The sequence below is a fragment of the Musca vetustissima genome, unplaced genomic scaffold, assembly GCF_032173495.1.
Source record: "Musca vetustissima isolate MV318-11 ecotype Yass unplaced genomic scaffold, APGP_CSIRO_Mvet_v1 utg102940, whole genome shotgun sequence".
NCBI lineage: Eukaryota > Metazoa > Arthropoda > Insecta > Diptera > Muscidae > Musca > Musca vetustissima.
This window is the reverse complement of record NW_026885529.1, coordinates 4,903-31,361: the sequence shown is the minus strand read 5'-3', so window position 1 is coordinate 31,361 and position 26,459 is coordinate 4,903.

Sequence of the window (26,459 nt, the reverse complement as noted above, 5' to 3'; positions counted from 1 at the left end):
GACGTGTAACAAATACATTGAAACCAATGCAGAGTTCCTACCACACAGACACATTTACACACAAGCACTCTACAAGACTACCAATGTATTTGTATTGCAAGCCCACACACACATGCAGAGAGTGCAAGAGTCCTTGCCGTTGGATGCAGTGTGACTAACAGCAGTTGCAGTGTCACTCTCCTCCAGTATTGAGTAAGTGGCTTAGAGCGGTTTTTGTTGAATGTCACACTGCCAACAACAACAACAACAATGCAGTTCCTCAATAATTTTGTGGTTTACCAACACCACTACCTTCTTTGGCATGGCATGATTCTGTGATGCTGCTCAGCATTGCAGACAACAAAGGAAATCCTCTGTTGTCCTGCCTAACTGCTACTATGGAAGATGACGACTTGAGGAGGAGGGAAATCAGGACGAAATGGACGGGTGTGGTTGGTACCATCAATGGCATTGAGTGTGAATTTGTGTTGTTTGCATTCCAAAAAATTGAAAAATGAAAAACATAAACAAAGAGTAAACAAACTGGGCTGCTGCCAACTGCAGTCAAGCACCATAAGTGGGCAACAGGCGTGCCAATACATATTTCTTGTGTGAAACTGTTTCAATATTTGAAGGATATTTATTTTAGTATAATTCGATTAATGTTGATATAGAAATATAATTAAGAGTAACATAGGGGATTCATAATTAAATAAAATTATTTTTCAAGGAGTATTAAATTTTGCGAAGCCCTCAACCAAGGCGTGGATTTTTGAAAGCTGACTTTTTGAGAAGCCATCAACAAAGGCGTAGATTTCTTAAAGAAGACTTTTTGAGAAGCCCTCAACCAAGGCGTTGATTTTTTAAGGAAAATTTTTTGAGAAGCCCTCAACCAAGGCATGGATTTTTTAAAGAAGACTTTTTGAGAAGCCCAAGGCGTGGATCTTTGCCTTCAACCAAGGAATGGTTTTTTTAAAGCTGAGTTTTTGAGAAGCCCTCAACCAAGGCGTGGATTTTTTAAAGAAGACTTATTGGTAAGCCCTCAACCAAGGCTGTGGATTTTTTTAAGAAGACTTATTGGGAAGCCATCAACCAAGGCTGTGTATTTTTTAAAGAAGATTTTTTGGGATGCTCTCAACCAAGGCGTGATTTTTTTAAAGAAGACTTTTTGAGAAGCCCTCCACCTAGGCGTGGATTTTTAGAAGAAGACTTTTTGAGAAGGCCTATCCAAGGCGTGGATTTTTAAAGAACACTTTTTGAGAAGCCCTCAACCAAGGCGAGTATTTTTTAAAGAAGACTTTTTGAGAAGGCCTATCCAAGGCGTGGATTTTTATAGAACAGTTTTTGAGAAGGCCTATCCAAGGCGTGGTTTTTTTAAAGCAGACTTTTTGAGAAGCCCTCAACCAAGGCGTGGATTTTTTAAAGAAGACTTTTTGAGAAGCCCTCAACCAAGGCGTGGATTTTTTAAAGAAGACTTTTTGAGAAGCCCTCAACCAAGGCGTGGATTTTTTAAAGAAGACTTTTTGAGAAGCCCTCAACCAAGGTGTGGATTTTTTAAAGAAGACTTTTTGAGAAGCCCTCAACCAAGGCGTTGATTTTTTTAAGGAAAAATGTTTGAGAAGCCCTCAACCAAGGCATGGATTTTTTAAAGAAGACTTTTTGAGAAGCCCTCAACCAAGGCATGGATTTTTTAAAGAAGACTTTTTGAGAAGCCCAAGGCGTGGATCTTTGCCCTCAACCAAGGAATGGTTTTTTAAAGCTGAGTTTTTGAGAAGCCCTCAACCAAGGCGTGGATTTTTTAAAGAAGACTTATTGGTAAGCCCTCAACCAAGGCTGTGGATTTTTTTAAGAAGACTTATTGGGAAGCCATCAACCAAGGCTGTGTATTTTTTAAAGAAGATTTTTTGGGATGCTCTCAACCAAGGCGTGATTTTTTTAAAGAAGACTTTTTGAGAAGCCCTCCACCTAGGCGTGGATTTTTTGAAGAAGACTTTTTGAGAAGCCCTCAACCTAGGCGTGGATTTTTTGAAGAAGACTTTTTGAGAAGGCCTATCCAAGGCGTGGATTTTTAAAGAACACTTTTTGAGAAGCCCTCAACCAAGGCGAGTATTTTTTAAAGAAGACTTTTTGAGAAGGCCTATCCAAGGCGTGGATTTTTATAGAACAGTTTTTGAGAAGGCCTATCCAAGGCGTGGTTTTTTTAAAGCAGACTTTTTGAGAAGCCCTCAACCAAGGCGTGGATTTTTTAAAGAAGACTTTTTGAGAAGCCCTCAACCAAGGCGTGGATTTTTTAAAGAAGACTTTTTGAGAAGCCCTCTACCAAGGCGTTGGTTTTTTTTTGCAGGAAATATTTTTAAAGAAGACTTTTTGAGAAGCCCTCTACCAAGGCGTTGGTTTTTTTTGCAGGAAATATTTTTAAAGAATTGTCTTTTTTAAAGAACACATTTTTAAGAAATATTCTTAAATGAAATATTATTTTTATGCAGCTCCTATAAAAACCCTTATTCCCGTTTACATTGAAATCTTTAATGCTTTGTGCATTGCTAATTTGTTGAGGGATGAACCAAGTTACATTTGTTCTCCATGAAATATTTAACAGTTTCTATTTGCTGGATATAAAATATCCTCCTTTAGGATATAAAAAAACTATTTATTTTTTTATGTTATGTTTTATATATACAAATAGTATTCCAGATAAGTACCCGATAATACCCAAGTCGGTATGTGTTTTGTTTAGCAAAACAAGTTAAAGAGAATATCCTTAAGATGATACTTCCTGAGCTGGCTAACTAAGTAGATTTAACACACACACGCAATCACAGACACTCGCATATATACAAGACTGACACATCAAGTCAGTCACTCGATAAAAGTGACCATAAAACAAACTGTAAAGAAGGAAACTATAACAATAGCAACAATAAAAAAACAACAGCATCCTCCAAAGGCATCAAATCAAAAAAGAAAACAAACGGAAGGATATTAATGGACTTGGGAGGACAATGGGTTGTATGTGCAAAATGTATGTAGATATCCAAAGCTGTTTTTTTATAAATAGTAACTGCAGGGCATCTAACATCCAAATACCAATTTCAAATGTCACCATTTGATGTCAAATTCTGCAAGAAAACCCCTCCACATTTTCTTGGAAAAATATTCAAAATGGCTCCTTTCAAACAATACATCCTATGTTGACAAAATCGTATGTCACCTGATCCTTTGGCCAATGTCCATTTGTAAGTAGAGCATGAAACTGCAAAAACAAGATGCCTGTCAGCCAATTGAAATAAACAACAACTTTGTAGGCAATAATCTTCAACTAGCAAGGAAAGGTTAGTAAATAAAAACTTTAAAAAAATTACGATTTTGTTCAAAACGTCTTTTTTTAAAATCAAGCTTTGAGGGTTGAGGGCTTCTCAAAAAGTCTCCTTTAAAAAATCCACGCCTTGGTTGAGGGCTTTTCAAAAACTCTTCTTTAAAAAATCCACGCCCAGGGCTGCCATATTTGACGATTTATCGGCATTTTGACGATTTTTCACTCTAAAAATGAAAAATGCCGATTTTCCGATTTTTGCCTCAGAATTGCCGATATTTCAACAATCGACACAAATTGTCTAACTTTTTATAAAATTGGCAGCTTTAAATCATTATAACTATCGGCGACTCGCCGCAGCCGTTTTCAATGGCATTTTTTGTCAGCATTGTACTCTGTCTAGTCTACATTTAACATCGAATAAGGCAAATCTTTAGACTCCGAGTTTAGGGAGTTAAACTTTCTGAATTTTGAAGAAATTTTTGAAAATGCAGAATATAATTTAAAAACTTTTTGGAAAAAATTTTCCGAAGTTAAACGTGCGGACTCCAATTTAGCTTTTCCAGTTTTGTCTAAATTTGTACAAAGAATTATGGTTCTTCCACACTCCACAGCAAATGTGGAAGGAATTTTTAGTCAGGTAAACCTTAACAAAACTAAAATTAGAAGCTCACTTGAGAATGATTCATTGGAAGGGATTCTTTATTCTAAATATTACCTCAAACTAAATAATTCAAATTGTTTTAATGTCAAAATTGATAATGAATTACTAAAATTGTGTAATAAAAATATGTACTAGTTTGTAAGTTATTTTTATGATCTGAAAGATCTCACTAGTGTACATAATAATTACTATATTTTAGAAAAATCTACATTTTTTGTAGAAAAATTAATCTTTTATGTTATTTTTTTATACAGAATTGAATTTTTTATCTTTTTTTTTTAATGTAATAAACAATATTGTTATTGTTATAAACCAAAAAATATGAATTTACTTATAAATTATATGCTTCCGATTTTTTGCCGATTTTTAAAAATACAAATGCCGATTATGCCGATTTTTTTCTGAAAAATTGACGATTTTTCATGAAATTTAACTGGCAGCACTGTCCACGCCTTATTTAGGGCTTCTCAAAAGGTCTTCTTTAAAAAAACACGCCTTGGTTAATGGCTTCTCAAAAAGTCTTCTTTAAAAATCCAAAATCCGCCTGGGCTGCGGTCCTCTTCTCTGTCTTCTTTAAAAATCCAAAATCCGCCTGGGCTGAGGACTTCTCTCTCTTCATTAAAAATCCAAAATCCGCCTGGGCTGAGGTCTTCTCTCTCTTCATTAAAAAATCCACGCCTTGGTTGAGGGGTTCTCAAAAAGTCTTCTTTAAAAAATACACGCCTTGCTTGAGGGGTTCTCAAAAAGTCTTCTTTAAAAAATACACGCCTTGCTTGAGGGGTTCTCAAAAAGTCTTCTTTAAAAAATTCACGCCTTGGTTGAGGGGTTCTCAAAAAGTCTTCTTTAAAAAATTCACGCCTTGGTTGAGGGCTTCTCAAAAAGTTGGGGGTTGAGGGCTTCTCAAAAAGTTGGGGGTTGAGGGCTTCTCAAAAAATCTTCTATAAAAAATCCAAGCCCTGGTTGAGGGCTTCTCAAAAAATCTTCTATAAAAATCCACGCCTTGGTTGAGGGCTTCTCAAAAAATCTTCTATAAAAAATCCAGGCCTTGGTTGAGGGCTTCTCAAAAACTCTTCTTTAAAAAATCCACGCCTTATTTAGGGCTTCTCAAAAGGTCTTCTTTAAAAACACACGCCTTGGTTAATGGCTTCTCAAAAAGTCTTCTTTAAAAATCCAAAATCCGCCTGGGCTGCGGTCCTCTTCTCTGTCTTCTTTAAAAATCCAAAATCCGCCTGGGCTGAGGTCTTCTCTCTCTTCATTAAAAATCCAAAATCCGCCTGGGCTGAGGTCTTCTCTCTCTTCATTAAAAAATCCACGCCTTGGTTGAGGGGTTCTCAAAAAGTCTTCTTTAAAAAATACACGCAAGATGCCTGTCAGCCAATTGAAATAAACAACAACTTTGTAGGCAATAAACTTCAACTAGCAAGGAAAGGTTAGTAAATAAAAACTTTAAAAAAATTACGATTTTGTTCAAAACGTCTTTTTTTAAAATCAAGCTTTGAGGGTTGAGGGCTTCTCAAAAAGTCTCCTTTAAAAAATCCACGCCTTGGTTGAGGGCTTTTCAAAAACTCTTCTTTAAAAAATCCACGCCTTATTTAGGGCTTCTCAAAAGGTCTTCTTTAAAAAAACACGCCTTGGTTAAAGTCTTCTTTAAAAATCCAAAATCCGCCTGGGCTGCGGTCCTCTTCTCTGTCTTTCTTTAAAAATCCAACTTCTCAAAAAGTTGGGGGTTGAGGGCTTCTCAAAAAATCTTCTATAAAAAATCCACGCCTTGGTTGAGGGCTTCTCAAAAAATCTTCTATAAAAAATCCACGCCTTGGTTGAGGGCTTCTCAAAAAGTCTTCTTTAAAAAATCCACGCCATGGTTGAGGGCTTCTCAAAAAGTCTTCTTTAAAAAATCCACGCCTTGGTTGAGGGCTTCTCAAAAAGTCTTCTTTAAAAATCCACGCCTTGCTTGAGGGCTTCTCAAAAAGTTTTCTTTATTTAGGGCTTCTCAAAAGGTATTCTTTAAAAAAACACGCCTTGGTTAATGGCTTCTCAAAAAGTCTTCTTTAAAAATCCAAAATCCGCCTGGGCTGCGGTCCTCTTCTCTGTCTTCTTTAAAAATCCAACTTGTCAAAAAGTTGGGGGTTGAGGGCTTCCCAAAAAGTCTTCTTTAAAAAATCCACGCCTTGGTTGAGGGCTTCTCAAAAAGTCTTCTTTAAAAAATCCACGCCTTGGTTGAGGGCTTCTCAAAAAGTCTTCTTTAAAAAATCCACGCCTTGGTTGAGGGCTTCTCAAAAAGTCTTCTTTAAAAAATCCACGCCTTGATTGAGGGCTTCTCCAAAAAGTCTTCTTTAAAAAGACCACGCCTTGGTTGAGGGCTTCGCAAAAAGACTTCTTTAAAAAATACACGCATTGGATAGGTTGAGGGCTTCTCAAAAAGTCTTCTTTAAAAAATCCACGCCTTGGTTGAGGGCTTCTCAAAAAGTCTTCTTTAAAAAATACACGCCTTGATTGAGGGCTTCTCAAAAAGTCTTCTTTAAAAAATCCACGCCTTGATTGAGGGCTTCTCCAAAAAGTCTTCTTTAAAAAGACCACGCCTTGGTTGAGGGCTTCGCAAAAAGACTTCTTTAAAAAATACACGCATTGGATAGGTTGAGGGCTTCTCAAAAAGTGTTCTTTAATAAATCCACGCTTTGGTTGAGGGCTTCTCAAAAAGTCTTCTTTATAAAATCCACGCCTTGGTTGAGGGCTTCTCCAAACAGTCTTCTTTATAAAATCCATGCCATGGTTGAGGGCTTCTCAAAAAGTCTTCTTTAAAAAATACACGCCCTGTGGGCTTCTCAAAAAGCCTTGTTGAGGCCTTGAAAAATATTCTTTAAAAAATCAACGCCTTGGTGGAGGGCTTCTCAAAAGTTTTCTTCCATTCATCCACCCCTCCAAATATTCCTACTCATACATTCCATCGTTCGAATTTCGACTCGTCGACTATGCCGATTGAACTCTCAGTTTAATGTCAAATTTGAAATGACCTTTTGTCCATGACCCAATTAAAGTCAACGTATTCTCTTTCACTTCTCCCTCACCCCCTCCCCTTCTTCCTTTTGTTTTATGTGTGTATGCTTGTGTTGAAAAATGCACCCACCCGCACAAAAACGGCTGCCAAGTCAACCACACATAAATCTCCGGAATAATCCCTTACCTTCCATTACACCATGACCAGAAAAAAAGAGATGGAGGTTGAGAAGGATGGAAAAGTAGACCCAACTTTCAAAAAGATTAAAAATGGATTTGAAAAAAAAACAAATTTGTGTACTTCTTTTTATAGTTTTTATAGTCATGGTAGTGGTTTTAATAGTTGTATGTATGTGTGTGTACTTTGTAAATTGTTTATTGCATTAACATAAAATTGTTTGTATGTGTGTGTTTTATTTTATTTATGGCTTGGCAAGGTCATTTGCAGCGTAAGGTGTATATTATTATTTTTTTGTAGATGGCGCCCAAATGATTTTATGATTAAATAAAAAAAGCTGCAATGTTTTAATTTAGTTTATGATTTAATTTAATTACGTTCATCAGCTAGATGAAAACTCTTATCCTCTCTCTCCACCACCTCCATTTATACACTAAGAAATGAGAACCGTTGAGGTGGAGGAGGTGAGGCACATCCTTAATGATTTCCGTTTTGCAACGCCTTATTAAAAAAACTCGCACATATTTAAACATCGCAAAACATTGAGCTGTGCTAAAATAGGTTCTAATGATGCTACTGCTGTCGATGTTGTTGTATGTGTGTGTGTGTGCATACGCTTGTCTGTGTAGCAGTATTTTTCAGCAGGATACCATCATCATGAACAGCTGTTTCTTTTAATAACTCAAAGTTCGTACTTGCATGCAGTGCTGTGTTGTTGTTATGACGGAGCTTAAAATTGTCTCGGAAGGCAACAGAAATTAACTATTTAAATGGACTAGGTCCGAAGATAATAAATAAGTTGGGATGGTTTAAGAAAATTATAATATGAACTAAGGATGTTCTAGAAGGTCGATTTGATATAATCTGAAGTCCGTCCGATCATTCCTAATTGTTTCCATTTTTTTCACATCGTAATATGTTTACACAATATCGAATATGAAGGATATTGGTCCACTCCTTCTGAAAATTCTGAAATATATAATCAATCCCATATTAAGCGAATTTACCAAGATTGGGTGCGATGTTGGCCCACACCTTCTGGTATATTCACCCACCCACAAAATGATATAAAATTTAGCAAGAAATCGTAAGTCTCATATAAAGTGTTAGGAGTTTCGAATTGGCACAAAGTCGAAATACTTTATAACGACGGTATCTGATATTCCTGAAAAAATCGATACACAAAAGCCCCGGAAAATTATTTGTTATCACTTACAACTACTATTCTCTTGGTAGATGTGTGAGATTCCTCGTCCTCAAGAAAATTTTCGACTTCAAGGTTTTTTAAGAAACGAGTAGACCGATACCCTTCAGCCGTAAGTCTGTAATTTTTTAAAACAGGATCTACAAATGGTTCGGTTCTGAATTCAGAAACTCACCCCAGGAAAATGTTCATTTTATTTTTTCAGACTGACTGAAATTAAATTCAGAACATGGTCCAACTCCTTTTGTAGATTATTTCAGACTTGTCTTCGCTCATTGTCTGCTCTTAATTCAGCCTTAGTTTCCAGATATTTTAAATCTTCAGCCCAAAAAAATTATTTCGGTACATTTTCTCCCTGGGTCTGAAAATCCCCTTAGCCTCAACTCTTGAAACAAAAAAAAAATCGTTCGGCCTTAAAAACTGAAATTCTTAGTCCTATGATCCCTACAAACTGCAGCAAAAGCAACACTTGGGTACCATAAACCACCATCTAGAAACCCATGGTACGATCAGGAATGTCGCAATGCTACTGATGTGAAAAACGCAGCGTATAGAGCAAACCTGCAGAAAGTAGCAACGCGTAATGCGATGGAGAATTATGGGGAAAAAAGGAGAGAGGAGAAACGTATTTTCACCAAAAAGAAGAAAGAACAAGAAAAACGTGAGCATGGGCAAATCGAGATGTGCAGGAGTCAGAACGAAGTCCGGAAATTTTATCAACGAGTAAAACACCAAACGGAAGGCTTTGGTGCAGGCACATCCTCCTGTAGAGATAAAGAAGAAAACCTGGTGACATATACAGACAGCGTGTTGAGGGTCTGGAAGGAGCATTTTGAAAAGCTTCTGGATACCCATTTGGCTAGAGAAATGCATGCCCAATGATTGGAACATCAGCATCCTGTGTACCGTGCACAAAACGGGAGACAAGGCGATATGTGACAATTGTAGAGGAATTAGTCTCCTTCCCATCGCATGTAAAGTCCTATCCAGCGTGCTGTATGAACGTATGAAGCAATAGTCAATGACATTATTGATCATTGACCATATTTTTACTCTGCGCCAGATCCTGAAAAAGTCCCACGAAAAACATATCAACACATACCACCTATCCGTCGACTATAAAGCCGGATTCGACATCCCTAAACGTTCAGAAATGTTTAAAGCCATGTCTGCGTTCGGCATTCCTGCAAAATCATTACGGCTATGCAGGATAACTTTAACTGACACAAGGTCAGCAGTTATAGTCGGAATGAACCTATTGGAGCCCATTTATACCGAACGAGGATTCAGATAAGGTGACAGTTTGTCGTGAGACCTGTTTAACATCCTACTGGAAAAGGTCATACGAGAGGCAAATGTGAACAGAAATGACACTCTGTACAGCAAACAACACATGTTACTCGCCGACGCCGATGACATCGATATAATGGGTCGAAAATTGCAAGCGGTAACAGCCACCTTTGAACGAATTAAGAAGAAGTCTGCCAAAGTTGGACTAGCAGTAAATGGCGAGAAGAAGAACTGTGGAACTTGAAAACTACAGCTTCGAGGTGGCACCGCCATAAACAAAACAAATAACATCAGCTTTGAAATCCGGAGGAGAATAGTGTTGGCCAACAGATTGGGCCATGGTCTGAGTAAGCAACTCAAAAGCAAGGTCACCTCTCGCCAGACCAAACTCACACTCTAAAAGACGCTGATATTACCCGTGGTGAAGCATGGGTACTTGCGCTAGCAAAGCAGGCAGCTCTTGAAGTGTTCGAAAGAAAAAATTTCCGGAAGATCTATTGGCCGATCTGCGTCGACGGTGAATATCGTCGTCGAATGAACCATGAGCTGTATCATCATCGACATAGTCAGACGGATCGAGCTGCTGCGACTACGTTAGCTAGGTCATGTTGTGAGAATGGATGAGGATGCCCCAGCTCAAAAGGCATATACAAGCGAGCCAAGTGATGGTACACGCAGAAGGGGAAGGCCACGAATTCGATGACCCAAGGACGAACCCTATTGAAATTGGGAAAAATCGGTTCAGATTTAGATATAGCTCCCATATATATTTTCGTCCGATTTAATGTAAATGGTGTACCAAAGTCCCTATACATCTTTCGATTTGCACAAAATTTGGCATAGCGAACTGAAATAGGTCTAGAATGATGTGTGTTAAGTTTCCAGAAAATCGGTCCAGATTTAGATATAGCTCCTATATATATTTTTGTCCGATTTAATGTAAATGGTGTACCAAAGTCCCTATATATAATTCGATTTGCACGAAATTTGGCATAGGGTAATGAATTACGTCTAGAATGATGTGTGTCAAGTTTCTTGAAAATCGGTCCGGATTTAGATATAGCTCCCATATATATTTTCGTCCGATTTAAGGTAAATGGTGCGCCAAAGTCCCTATATATCTCTCGATTTGCACGAAATTTTGTATAGAGTAATGAATTAGGTCTAGAATGATGTGTGTCAAGTTTCATGAAAATCGGTCCTGATTTAGATTATAGCTCCCATATATATATTCGTCCGATTTAAGGTAAATGGTGCGCCAAAGTCCTTATATATCTCTCGATTTGCACGAAATTTGGTACAGCGTACTTAATTAGGTCTAGAATGATGTGTGCAAAGTTTCCTGAAAATCGGTCCTGATTTAGATTATAGCTCCTATATATATTTTCGTCCGATTTTATGTAAATGGTATACCAAAGTCCCTATATATCTTTCGATTTGCACGAAATTTGGCACAGCGTACTGAATTAGGTCTAGAATGATGTGTGTTAAGTTTCCTGAAAATCGGTCCAGATTTAGATATAGCTCCCATATATATTTTCGTCCGATAGATAAATGGTTCACAAAGACCCCAAGGTAGGCCGATTGGCAAAAATTTTGGCACAACGTACTGAAGTTATGTGTATGAGGTACCAGATGGCCAAATGAAAAATTTGGCCATCTGGTACCTCATACACATATTGTCAATATTTCATAAGCAAATTGGTATATTTTTTTTGGTTCGATTCGAGCTTATTTTTAGTATCAAAAAGCACCCATTAGGTGATCCGATAATTTCCATATTTTCACAAAAAAATCTATTGTTGTTAATGAGAGCAAAATTAGTACGTCGTTTTAAATACATTACTTCTAACACCATTCGTACACTTTTCCGTAACAAAAAATAATTATTTTCTAAAAATTCTTACATTAAACATTTTGAAAACCTCCCCCCTGAAACAGCTAAATAATTTCCCCATTTGTTGTTGTTGCTGCATTTATCCATCAAATCATGGCAGGCAGTCAGCCAGCCAGTCAACCAGCCATTGCTTTGGCTGGCATTGCCTGATTGTTCTTTTGCCAGTTTGTTGTTTTGTTTCCTTTGGTTGTCCTATTTTCAAATTACTGTGTGTATGTGTAATTGTTAACGTATATATGTGCCAATACTCTGGGTGTATGTCTGTGTGTTATTTTGTCCTTGCTTCCAGTTCAGTTGTTGTTGCTGTTTTCTTGCGCGTAGATGTATCCCCATTTACAACTGAAAAATTGAAATTATACTCGTAGTGTAAGGATATGTGAGGGTGCGAGCGTGTGTATGTGTGTGCGTATTTTGTTTTGTCCTTAATGGAATCGTTGTCGCTCTACGATATTGTGGAGCTAGCTGCTGTTGCTGCGGGTGCTACATGTTTATGCATTGGAATGTCGTATAAGGATGATAGCTTTAAATTTATTGTTTATTGTGTCTGTGTAAACATGAACGATTGTGTCTGTATGTTTGGATGGATGTATATGTGTGTGTATACAGCTGTATTTATTTAATCTTATTTTGCGATATGTGCACTTTCACTTACAAACACATATAGTATGATTAAATCGATTTTCACAATTTATTGATGATGAAGAGGGGGCTTTGACAGCTCCGTGTTACTGCAGGGCAGTGTTTGGAAGGAAATATGTAATGGGGATTTTTTTTAAATCATATTTTTAAAGGCCCTCAACCAATAATAAAGAATATTATTGAGAAGCCTTCAACCTAGGCGTGGAATATTTTTTCAAAGCCTAATAGAGGCGTGGATTTTTTAAAGAATATTTTTTCAATATCCAAGGCGTATTATAGGCGTGGATTTTTTCAAGGCCTATTATAGGCTTGGATTTTTTCAAGGCCTAACCAATGCGTATTATAGGCATGGATTTTTTCAAGGCCTATTATAGGCTTGGATTTTTTCAAGGCCTAACCAAGGCGTATTATAGGCGTGGATTTTTTCAAGGCATATTATAGGCTTGGATTTTTTCAAGGCCTAACCAAGGCGTATTATAGGCGTGGATTTTTTCAAGGCCTAACCAAGGCGTATTATAGGCGTGGATTTTCCAAGGCCTATTATAGGCGTGCATTTTTCAAGGCCTATTATAGGCGTGGATTTTTCAAGGCCTATTATAGGCGTGGATTTTTCAAGGCCTATTATAGGCGTGGATTTTTCAAGGCCTATTATAGGCGTGGATTTTTCAAGGAATATTATAGGCGTGGATTTTTCAAGGCCTATTATAGGCGTGGATTTTTCAATAAAGAATACTGTTTGAGAAGCCCCCAACCTATCCAAGGCGTAGATTTTTTAAAGAAGACTTTTTAGGGACGCCCTCAACCTATCCAAGACGTAGATTTTTAAAGAAGACTTTTTGAGAAGCCCTCAACCAAGGCGTGGATTTTTTAAAGAACACTTTTTGAGAAGCCCTCAACCAAGGCGTGGATTTTTTAAAGAAGACTTTTTGAGAAGCCCTCAACCAAGGCGTGGATTTTTTAAAGAACACTTTTTGAGAAGCCCTCAACCAAGGCGTGGATTTTTTAAAGAAGACTTTTTGAGAAGCCCTCAACCAAGGCGTGGATTTTTTAAAGAACACTTTTTGAGAAGCCCTAAATAAGGCGTGGATTTTTTAAAGAAGACTTTTTGAGAAGCCCTCAACAAAGGCGTTGATTTTTTAAAGAAGACTTTTTGAGAAGCCCTCAACCAAGGCGTGGATTTTTTAAAGAAGACTTTTTGAGAAGCCCTCAGCAAAGGCGTGGATTTTTTTAAAGAAGACTGTTTGAGAAGCCCTCAACCAAGGCGTGGATTTTTTAAAGAAGACTTTTTGAGTAGCCCTCAACCAAGGTGTGGATTTTTTTAAAGAAGACTGATTGAGAAGCCCTCAACCAAGGCGTGGATTTTTTAAAGAACATGTTTTGAGAAGCCCTAAATAAGGCGTGGATTCTTTAAAGAAGACTTTTTGATAAGCCCTCAACCAAGGCGTGGATTTTTTAAAGAACACTTTTTGAGAAGCCCTAAATAAGGCGTGGATTTTTTAAAGAAGACTTTTTGAGAAGCCCTAAATAAGGCGTGGATTTTTTAAAGAAGACTTTTTGAGAAGCCCTTAACCAAGGCGTGGATTTTTTAAAGAAGACTTTTTGAGAAGCCCTTAACCAAGGCGTGGAATTTTTAAAAAACTTTTTGAGAAGCCCTCAACCAAAGCGTGGATTTTTTGAATAGAAGACTTCTTGAATAGAATATTTTTTTATTTTATTTTTGAATTTGATTTTTTTTTTCCAGAATTATTGTATTGAAATGAAACCGTTTTCTATTGTCCAATAAAAATTGCATATCTAAGAGAAACATTGTTGTTTCAAAGAAAACAATCCACAATTGTTTGCAACAAATATTACCATTGCTAAAGGATTTGATGTCCTTTTTATAGGGACTTTTTATTGTTGTTATTTGACTACAAGTGTTTACACAAAAGTATTTGTTTAACAAAAGGACATTGTATGAATGAAAGGATGTGTGTGTGTGCGAAAATTTGCATTCAGATTTGTGTTTTGTTCTCTCACACATACTCATGCACAACAATGTTGCAATTGAACACCAGAATTGCTGACAAGTTTGAAATGTTTAGGAATGTATTTGAGGGTATGTGTGTGACAAATTTCTTATTTTGAGAATGCGATTTCGAAAAATTTCTTCATTAGATAGATGGAAGGAAGGATTTTAACAAAAAATGCTAATGAAGAAATTTTGTATATTTTTTCAAGGACCAATGAGGCCAAATGATAGGCGTGGATTTTTTAAATACAAATTTTCAAGGTCTATCCAAGGAGTCGATTTTTAAATAAAATTTTTCAAGGTCTATCTAAGGCGTGAATTTTTAAAAACATATATTTTTAGGGTCCATCTAAGGCGTGGATTTTTAAACACATATTTTTCCAAGGTCTATCTAAGGCGTGGATTTAAAAAAAAAACATATTTGTTCAAAGTCTATCTAAGGTGTGGATTTTTAAAAACATATTTTTTCAAGGTCTATCTAAGGCGTGGATTTGTTAAAGACAATTTTTCAAGGTCTATCGAAGGCGTGGATTTTTAAAGACATATTTTTTCAAGGTCTATCTAAGGCGTGGATTTTTTAAAGACAATTTTTCAAGGGTTATCTAAGGCGTGGATTTTTTAAAGACAATTTTTCAATTTCTATCTAAGGCGTGGATTTTTTAAAGACAATTTTTCAAGGTCTATCTAAGGCGTGGATTTTTTAAAGACAATTTTTCAAGGTCTATCTAAGGCGTGGATTTTTTAAAGACAATTTTTCAAGGTCTATCTAAGGCGTGGATTTTTTAAAGACAATTTTTCAATGGTTATCTAAGGCGTGGATTTTTTAAAGACAATTTTTCAATGGTTATCTAAGGCGTGGATTTTTTAAAGACAATTTTTCAATGGTTATCTAAGGCGTGGATTTTTTAAAGACAATTTTTCAATGGTTATCTAAGGCGTGGATTTTTTAAAGACAATTTTTCAATGGTTATCTAAGGCGTGGATTTTTTAAAGACAATTTTTCAATGGTTATCTAAGGCGTGGATTTTTTAAAGACAATTTTTCAATGGTTATCTAAGGCGTGGATTTTTTAAAGACAATTTTTCAATGGTTATCTAAGGCGTGGATTTTTTAAAGACAATTTTTCAATGGTTATCGAAGGCGTGGATTTTTTAAAGACAATTTTTCAATGGTTATCTAAGGCGTGGATTTTTTAAAGACAATTTTTCAATGGTTATCTAAGGCGTGGATTTTTTAAAGACAATTTTTCAATGGTTATCTAAGGCGTGGATTTTTTAAAGACAATTTTTCAATGGTTATCGAAGGCGTGGATTTTTTAAAGACAATTTTTCAATGGTTATCTAAGGCGTGGATTTTTTAAAGACAATTTTTCAATGGTTATCTAAGGCGTGGATTTTTTAAAGACAATTTTTCAATGGTTATCTAAGGCGTGGATTTTTTAAAGACAATTTTTCAATGGTTATCTAAGGCGTGGATTTTTTAAAGACAATTTTTCAATGGTTATCTAAGGCGTGGATTTTTTAAAGACAATTTTTCAATGGTTATCTAAGGCGTGGATTTTTTAAAGACAATTTTTCAATGGTTATCTAAGGCGTGGATTTTTTAAAGACAATTTTTCAATGGTTATCTAAGGCGTGGATTTTTTAAAGACAATTTTTCAATGGTTATCTAAGGCGTGGATTTTTTAAAGACAATTTTTCAATGGTTATCTAAGGCGTGGATTTTTTAAAGACAATTTTTCAATGGTTATCTAAGGCGTGGATTTTTTAAAGACAATTTTTCAATGGTTATCTAAGGCGTGGATTTTTTAAAGACAATTTTTCAATGGTTATCTAAGGCGTGGATTTTTTAAAGACAATTTTTCAATGGTTATCTAAGGCGTGGATTTTTTAAAGACAATTTTTCAATGGTTATCTAAGGCGTGGATTTTTTAAAGACAATTTTTCAATGGTTATCTAAGGCGTGGATTTTTTAAAGACAATTTTTCAATGGTTATCTAAGGCGTGGATTTTTTAAAGACAATTTTTCAATGGTTATCTAAGGCGTGGATTTTTTAAAGACAATTTTTCAATGGTTATCTAAGGCGTGGATTTTTTAAAGACAATTTTTCAATGGTTATCTAAGGCGTGGATTTTTTAAAGACAATTTTTCAATGGTTATCTAAGGCGTGGATTTTTTAAAGACAATTTTTCAATGGTTATCTAAGGCGTGGATTTTTTAAAGACAATTTTTCAATGGTTATCTAATGGTTATCTAAGGTGTGGATTTTTTAAAGACAATTTTTCAATGGTTATCTAAGGCGTGGATTTTTTAAAGACAATTTTTCAATGGTTATCTAAGGCGTGGATTTTTTAAAGACAATTTTTCAATGGTTATCTAAGGCGTGGATTTTTTAAAGACAATTTTTCAATGGTTATCTAAGGCGTGGATTTTTTAAAGACAATTTTTCAATGGTTATCTAAGGCGTGGATTTTTTAAAGACAATTTTTCAATGGTTATCTAAGGCGTGGATTTTTTAAAGACAATTTTTCAATGGTTATCTAAGGCGTGGATTTTTTAAAGACAATTTTTCAATGGTTATCTAAGGCGTGGATTTTTTAAAGACAATTTTTCAATGGTTATCTAAGGCGTGGATTTTTTAAAGACAATTTTTCAATGGTTATCTAAGGCGTGGATTTTTTAAAGACAATTTTTCAATGGTTATCTAAGGCGTGGATTTTTTAAAGACAATTTTTCAATGGTTATCTAAGGCGTGGATTTTTTAAAGACAATTTTTCAATGGTTATCTAAGGCGTGGATTTTTTAAAGACAATTTTTCAATGGTTATCTAAGGCGTGGATTTTTTAAAGACAATTTTTCAATGGTTATCTAAGGCGTGGATTTTTTAAAGACAATTTTTCAATGGTTATCTAAGGCGTGGATTTTTTAAAGACAATTTTTCAATGGTTATCTAAGGCGTGGATTTTTTAAAGACAATTTTTCAATGGTTATCTAAGGCGTGGATTTTTTAAAGACAATTTTTCAATGGTTATCTTTTCAAGGCGTGGATTTTTTAAAGACAATTTTTCAATGGTTATCTAAGGCGTGGATTTTTTAAAGACAATTTTTCAATGGTTATCTAAGGCGTGGATTTTTTAAAGACAATTTTTCAATGGTTATCTAAGGCGTGGATTTTTTAAAGACAATTTTTCAATGGTTATCTAAGGCGTGGATTTTTTAAAGACAATTTTTCAATGGTTATCTAAGGCGTGGATTTTTTAAAGACAATTTTTCAATGGTTATCTAAGGCGTGGATTTTTTAAAGACAATTTTTCAATGGTTATCTAAGGCGTGGATTTTTTAAAGACAATTTTTCAATGGTTATCTAAGGCGTGGATTTTTTAAAGACAATTTTTCAATGGTTATCTAAGGCGTGGATTTTTTAAAGACAATTTTTCAATGGTTATCTAAGGCGTGGATTTTTTAAAGACAATTTTTCAATGGTTATCTAAGGCGTGGATTTTTTAAAGACAATTTTTCAATGGTTATCTAAGGCGTGGATTTTTTAAAGACAATTTTTCAATGGTTATCTAAGGCGTGGATTTTTTAAAGACAATTTTTCAATGGTTATCTAAGGCGTGGATTTTTTAAAGACAATTTTTCAATGGTTATCTAAGGCGTGGATTTTTTAAAGACAATTTTTCAATGGTTATCTAAGGCGTGGATTTTTTAAAGACAATTTTTCAATGGTTATCTAAGGCGTGGATTTTTTAAAGACAATTTTTCAATGGTTATCTAAGGCGTGGATTTTTTAAAGACAATTTTTCAATGGTTATCTAAGGCGTGGATTTTTTAAAGACAATTTTTCAATGGTTATCTAAGGCGTGGATTTTTTAAAGACAATTTTTCAATGGTTATCTAAGGCGTGGATTTTTTAAAGACAATTTTTCAATGGTTATCTAAGGCGTGGATTTTTTAAAGACAATTTTTCAATGGTTATCTAAGGCGTGGATTTTTTAAAGACAATTTTTCAATGGTTATCTAAGGCGTGGATTTTTTAAAGACAATTTTTCAATGGTTATCTAAGGCGTGGATTTTTTAAAGACAATTTTTCAATGGTTATCTAAGGCGTGGATTTTTTAAAGACAATTTTTCAATGGTTATCTAAGGCGTGGATTTTTTAAAGACAATTTTTCAAGGTCTATCTAAGGCGTGGATTTTTTAAAGACAATTTTTCAAGGTCTATCTAAGGCGTGGATTTTTTAAAGACAATTTTTCAAGGTCTATCTAAGGCGTGGATTTTTTAAAGACAATTTTTCAAGGTCTATCTAAGGCGTGGATTTTTTAAAGACAATTTTTCAAGGTCTATCTAAGGCGTGGATTTTTTAAAGACAATTTTTCAAGGTCTATCTAAGGCGTGGATTTTTTAAAGACAATTTTTCAAGGTCTATCTAAGGCGTGGATTTTTTAAAGACAATTTTTCAAGGTCTATCTAAGGCGTGGATTTTTTAAAGACAATTTTTCAAGGTCTATCTAAGGCGTGGATTTTTTAAAGACAATTTTTCAAGGTCTATCTAAGGCGTGGATTTTTTAAAGACAATTTTTCAAGGTCTATCTAAGGCGTGGATTTTTTAAAGACAATTTTTCAAGGTCTATCTAAGGCGTGGATTTTTTAAAGACAATTTTTCAAGGTCTATCTAAGGCGTGGATTTTTTAAAGACAATTTTTCAAGGTCTATCTAAGGCGTGGATTTTTTAAAGACAATTTTTCAAGGTCTATCTAAGGCGTGGATTTTTTAAAGACAATTTTTCAAGGTCTATCTAAGGCGTGGATTTTTTAAAGACAATTTTTCAAGGATTTTTTAAAGAATATTTTTCAATAGATAAATTTTTGGGTAGAATATTCCAGTATCCTGCACAATAAAGCACTATTGTCATGAGGACCAAATATACACTAACCATCTAACACACCCTTGGGACAAACACTTGAACATTTTCTTTTTGCTCTCCTTTTCCCCACCCGCATTCACTGTCACTATCTATGACTGTGTCTAGATACTGAGAAAATGTCCAACATAAATAATTTATTACATTCATTTTTAGTATGCTTGTTTTATACACACATATCTACTATTTTCAGCATAGTGTATGTATATGTGTGTATGGTGTAATTTTCAAAAAAAAAAAAAAAAAAAAAACAGTGTTTAGTTTTGTTTTCGGAAAATGGGCACTCTGTTGAATTCGTTGTAAACACGCAGGCACCAAAAATGTTCCCCAAGTGCGTAGCAATGTCAAGTTCAAAGGCGTTTATTAGCTTGCATGTCTGTCGGTCGGCCTGTCTGAGAATAGGCTTTATATGTTGGCCACTTTGTTTACATCAAACTGTTTGTTTAAGAGATACATATATTAATTTGTAGAAAAAAAAAACGAAAATATTATTGGTTGAAATATGTATGTATATACATATGTATGTAACAGTGTGTGTGTAATATATATATTTTTTTATGAAGTTAATAAAATTTGACATATGTATGTACATAAATTGTTATTTTATTTATCTCGTTGATATATATGTGTATCGTTAACGAAAGTTTTATATGTATATGTGACAAAAGACGGTATAAGACTCTGAAAGTCTTCTTAAAAAAGTCTTCTTTAAAAAATCCACGCCTTGGTTGAGAGCTTCTCAAAAAGTCTTCTTTAAAAAATCCACGCCTTGGTTGAGGGCTTCTCAAAAAGTCTTCTTTAAAAAATCCACGCCTTGGTTGAGGGCTTCTCAAAAAGTCTTCTTTAAAAAATCCACGCCTTGGTTAGGTTGAGGGCTTCTCAAAAAGTCTTCTTTAAAAAATCCACGCCTTGGTTGAGGGCTTCTCAAAAAGTCTTCTTTAAAAAATCCACGCCTTGGTTAGGTTGAGGGCTTCTCAAAAAGTCTTCTTTAAAAAATCCACGCCTTGGTTGAGGGCTTCTCAAAAAGTCTTCTTTAAAAAATCCACGCCTTGGTTAGGTTGAGGGCTTCTCAAAAAGTCTTCTTTAAAAAATCCACGCCTTGGTTGAGGGCTTCTCAAAAAGTCTTCTTTAAAAAATCCACGCCTTGGTTAGGTTGAGGGCTTCTCAAAAAGTCTTCTTTAAAAAATCCACGCCTTGGTTAGGTTGAGGGCTTCTCAAAAAGTCTTCTTTAAAAAATCCACGCCTTGGTTAGGTTGAGGGCTTCTCAAAAAGTCTTCTTTAAAAAATCCACGCCTTGGTTGAGGGCTTCTCAAAAAGTCTTCCTTAAAAAATCCACGCCTTGGTTGAGGGCTTCTCAAAAAGTCTTCTTTAAAAAATCCACGCCTTGGTTGAGGGCTTCTCAAAAAGTCTTCTTTAAAAAATCCACGCATTGGTTGAGGGCTTCTCAAAAAGTCTTCTTTAAAAAATCCACGCCTTGGTTGAGGGCTTCTCAAAAAGTCTTCTTTAAAAAATCCACGCCTTGGTTGAGGGCTTCTCAAAAAGTCTTCTTTAAAAAAGCCACACCTTGGTTAGGTTGAGGGCTTCTCAAAAAGTCTTCTTTAAAAAATCCACGCCTTGGTTGAGGGCTTCTCAAAAAGTCTTCTTTAAAAAATCCACGCCTTGGTTGAGAGCTTCTCAAAAAGTCTTCTTTAAAAAATCCACGCCTTGGTTGAGAGCTTCTCAAAAAGCCTTCTTTAAAAAATCCATGCCTTGGTTGAGAGCTTCTCAAAAAGTTTTCTTTAAAAAATCCACGCCTTGGTTGAGAGCTTCTCAAAAAGTCTTCTTTAAAAAATCCATGCCTTGGTTGAGAGCTTCTCAAAAAGTCTTCTTTAAAAAATCCACGCCTTGGTTGAGAGCTTCTCAAAAAGTTTTCTTTAAAAAATCCACGCCTTGGTTGAGGGCTTCTCAAAAAGTCTTCTTTAAAAAATCCACGCCTTGGTTGAGGGCTTCTCAAAAAGTCTTCTTTAAAAAATCCACGCCTTGGTTGAGGGCTTCTCAAAAAGTCTTCTTTAAAAAATCCACGCCTTGGTTGAGGGCTTCTCAAAAAGTCTTCTTTAAAAAATCCACGCCTTGGTTGAGGGCTTCTCAAAACGTCTTCTTTAAAAAATCCACGCCTTTGTTGAGGGCTTCTCAAAAAGTCTTCTTTAAAAAATCCAAGCTTGGTTGAGGGCTTCTTAAAAAGTCTTCTTTAAAAAATCCACGCCTTGGTCGAGGGCTTCTCAAAAAGTCTTCTTTAAAAAATCCACGCCTTGTTTCAGGGCTTCTCAAAAAGTCTTCTTTAAAAAATCCACTCCTTGTTTCAGGGCTTTTCAAAAATATTCTTTAAAAAATCCACGCCTTTTTTCAGGGCTTCTCAAAAAGTCTTTTTTAAAAAATCCACGTCATTATTGAGGACTTCTCAAAAAGTTTTTTTTTAAAAAAATCCACGCCATTATTGAGGACTTCTCAAAAAGTTTTTTTTTTAAAAAATCCACGCCTTGGTTGAGCCCTTGAAAAGATATTCTTTACAAAATCCACGCCTTGGTTGAGGGATTCTGTACAAATCTACTTATTGTTAGCTTCCTTTTTAATTGCAGATTTTTGTTTCGTTTCTGTATTTGTTATTGTTGTTATTCTCTATTTTCTCAGTGGGTCGTTAAATTATAAAAATTTGCATTTTAATTTAAGCAGAACAGAGGTATTGTTGCTTTGATATCCTGCGAAGTGATTTCTGCTTTACATTCGGTTCTCTAGTGTTTTAAACTGCGTATCATAGGAGGAGGATGGCTGTTAGGATGACGATGATGATAATGTTGGCGCTGATGACGTCTTTCAGTTTGGAGGGAAACAAAGTGAAAGCCATAGGCCTGTGTGCCAAATTTGTCTGTCGTTGTTGTTTCTTGTTTAGAATTTTTAAGACAATAATGCTGTTGTTGTAATTCTTCTTAATCTCAAAGGCCTTCTAGAGAATAGGAATACGACAATAAATTAAAAATACAAACACAATACAAATAAACAAACACATATACATATATGTGTGTGTATGTATGTGTGCCAGATAATGAAGGAGGCCTGCTTCTGTTTTGGGAGGCTGGCCCACTTGTTGTCACACATTTTAATCTTTGATACATTTTTTGGAATAATTTTATTGTTGTTGGAATTCTTTTCTTTGGCACCCATACCTAGATCTTTAGAAAAAAGCAGAGGAAAAATAAAAAATCTCTTGGGTGTGTGTGTTTACATTTTCAATTTTATTTTTTTATTCTCTTTTTTATTGGAAATACCAACAAAAAATATTTAATGCTTGAAGTGTTTTTGATGAACTTGTTGGACTCGCCTAAATTATTTTTTTATTGACAATGATGACAATATAATTATTATATAACAATAATGGCCAGTCGACCCATTAAGGCAACAGTTGTTTGGGTCCCCAGCATCGAAAACCCAAACAATAAAAGATGTAATTAAGCGGCAATTGAATTGAGTAATAATGTTCCGGACAACGAAATTTAATTGAACACAACAACAATAAAATTACAACAATAGTGTAATTTTTATAATTAAACGAACATGATGAAATGATAACGTAATAATATTTGAAATTAAAATTATTCAGAATATTGAGAATAATTTTTAAATTTTTGTGAAGCCCTCAACCAAGAGATGGATTTTTTAAAGCAGACTTTCTGAGAAGCCCTCAACCAAGAAGTGGATTTTTTAAAGAAGACTTTTTGAGAAGCCCTCCAGCCAAGGCGTGGATTTTTTAAAGAAGACTTTTTGAGAAGCCCTCCAGCCAAGGCGTGGATTTTTTAAAGAAGACTTTTTGAGAAGCCCTCCAGCCAAGGCGTGGATTTTTTAAAGAAGATTTTTTGAGAAGCCCTCCAGCCAAGGCGTGGATTTTTTAAAGAAGACTTTTTGAGAAGCCCTCCAGCCAAGGCGTGGATTTTTTAAAGAAGACTTTTTGATTTTTTAAAGAAGACTTTTTGAGAAGCCATCCAAAATTCTATCCAAAACGTGGATTTTTTAAAGAAGACTTTTTGAGAAGCACTCGACATCTCCAATGCGTGGACTTTTTAAAGAAGACTCTTTGAGAAGCCCTTAACCAAGGCGTGGCTTTATTAAAAAAAACTTTTTGAGCAGCCCTCAGCCAAGGCATGGATTTTTTAAAGAAGTCTTTTTGAGCAGCCCTCAACCTAGGCGGATTTTGGATTTTTTAAAGAAGACTTTTTGAGTAGCCCTCAACCAAGGCGGATTTTGAATTTTTAAAGAAGATTTTTTGAGTAGCCCTCAACCAAGGCGGATTTTGGATTTTTAAAGAAGATTTTTTGAGTAGCCCTCAACCAAGGCGTGGATTTTTTAAAGAAGACTTTTTGAGAAGCCCTCAACCAAGACGTGGATCAACCTAGGCGGATTTTGGATTTTTTAAAGAAGACTTTTTGAGTAGCCCTCAACCAAGGCGGATTTTGGATTTTTAAAGAAGATTTTTTGAGTAGCCCTCAACCAAGGCGTGGATTTTTTAAAGAAGACTTTTTGAGAAGCCCTCAACCAATACGTGGATTTCTTTAAGAAGGCTTTTTGAGAAGCCTTCAGAACCAAGGCGTGGATTTTTTAAAGAAGACTTTTTGAGAAGCCCTCAACCAAGACGTGGATTTTTTTAAGAAGGCTTTTTGAGAAGCCTTCAGAACCAAGGCGTGGATTTTTTAAAGAAGACTTTTTGATTGACTTTTTGAATGGGAATACTAAAGAATGGAATATTTATTCAATGCTCCCAAAACGGGGGTGGATTTTTTTTTAAGGAAGGCGTGGACAAATATTTTTAATATTTGTTTCAAGGCTCCAAAAAGGCGTGGATTTTTTAAAGAATATTTTTGCAAATAACCACCCATGAAAAAAATTTTCTTAAACAAACCAACCATTTTTGGAGCCTTGAAAATAAATATTCTTTAAAAAACCATGCCTTAGTTAAGGGCTACTCAAAAAGTCTTCTTAAAAAAAATCCACGCCTTTGTTGAGGCTACTCAAAAAGTCTTCTTTAAAAAAAACATGCCTTATTAGATGGCTACTCAAAAAGTCTTCTTAAAAAAATCCACGCATTGGTTGATAGCTACTCAAAAAGTCTTCTTAAGTCTTCTTGTAATCGAACAACAGCTGTTAATGTTCCCAATAAAGTCCAACTAATAATCCCCAATTAAAATCCATAAAATACCATCAACACGCATATTTACATACACACAGAATGTGTGTGCGTGACTATGCATGTCTTCTTCCAATTCCTCTAATTATTATATGACTGAAAAACTGACAAAACGAATTATGAGTATTTCATAACTTCGGCGTTCAATGTCATTGTCATTTTCGGAAGTCTGTTTATTCTGCAAGCAGTTTTAAAAGAACACACACACACACGCATTCCCACCCATCACACACATACACCCAGAATACTTATAAATTACATTCTCGAGCTACTGTCGGTATCCATTTAAAAGGATACCACAGTATCGTATAATAATTATTAATTGAATATAACTCATACGCCATATGGGGTCGAATTTGGTAGAGGGACCCAAAACCACAAACTACTTCAAATGCCCCAACATAAAAGGGTAAAATGTCCAAAAATTTCAATTATGACCATTAAAAGTTTCATCTAATTAAGTCTTAGGTAAACAGCAGAGGCCTGACACGAAATTTTTAATTTGACATTTTCCACGTTCATTTCTTCTGCTTATTTCAATTATGGCACAGCCAACTAAGAAAGAAAACCCCTACAGCAAAAAAGAAAGTAGTTAGAATTTTGTGTTAAGGTAAACAAAGGCTCAAAAACACACAACCACTAAAATACTCGTGGTGTCAAAGTGTAGGAGAGAAAGTATGTCTCTAAGAAACCTGAGAGAGAGATAGATGCTGAGAGGTAGAGGAGAGCAGCAATGCCACGAGAATGCCTTTACAATGTAGAACATTTGACGAAAAAATAGGTTATGTTAAAAGTAATTAAAGCAAACACATCCCCAACACCCCTGTCCTGACTGTCATTTTTCTTATTTGCATAGGAGAAGGGGGGAGGTATATATCCTCCTCTTTTGAGGGTGGGCAAATAAAGGAAGAAAACAAAACATTTTTTTGTTGTTGTTTGGAAAATTGTGTATATTCATGTCCTTTGACACATGACGGCTATGTAGATAACAAAGCTTTCACACAAATTGCTGTAGTGAGTTTGTATGAGAGAGAGTGGGAGAAAGAGAAAAAGTAACAGAACCAATGTTCTGTTAGAATGATAACACTGAGAGAATTATAAATTATGTTGTTTTTCTTGGTATAGTTTGTTGTTGTTGTTCTTTGGTAAAGTCATATGTTGCTATGACTATGGTACACATATGTGTGTGTGTTTGATTGTCTGAATGTTGTTGTATGAGTAAACGATTTTTTTGTATGGCTATTTACTATGCGAAGCATGTTTTAGTCAGCATGTTTAGACTATGGCTAAGGGATGATGATGAGCGTATAGGAATGTCAACAATTTGTTGGCACTATGCGTATGAATTTCACTCAGTAAATTTTTGGGGGGTAAATATACACTGCTGAGAATTTGCGTAGGACCAGTGATTTTTTTAAACACTATATATAAACGAATATTTTTTGAACTACTATAAATAGACTTTGAATTTTTTAATAAATATTTTTTTAGGGAATATAAACAGGAGTTGGTCTTTTAAAGAATATGTTTTATGGACTAAAACTTGGCGTATATTTTCTCAAGACCACTTTTCAAGAACTATAAATAGGCGTGGATTTTTTTGCAAATGATATTGTTGGTAGTGGATTTAATAATGTTTTTTGAAGATTTATAAATAGATATCTATTTTATAAAAAATATTTTTTTAAGGAATATAAATATGCGTGGATATTTTATATATTTTTAGGTAGTAAAATTAAGCGTGGATGTTTTAAGAATTTTTTTCAAGTAGTAAAATTAGATATACATTCAAAAAATTCACGGACTGTCATTATTTTTAAATATATTTTTAAAAGCTTGTGCAGCTTTGTGCAGCCCCAAGAGGTCCTAAGTACACCGATCGTCATATCTCGACTAGCTGAGTCGATCTAACATGTGTGTCGGTCCGTCAGTCCGCCCGTATCGTTTGTAAAAACGATACAGGCCACCGTTATGGACCACTCACGAAATGTTGCATGTAGGATGGGTTCTGGGCAATAAAGACCCCTATTGTTTTTGTCAGTTTTTCTGATCGCTTTAGAGGCCGCAATTATGGCACAAATATAACGAATTTGTTTGTTGAGAAGGGGATTCGGCCAAGGAATAAACAAGCCTGTTTTGATAAATATCGGTTT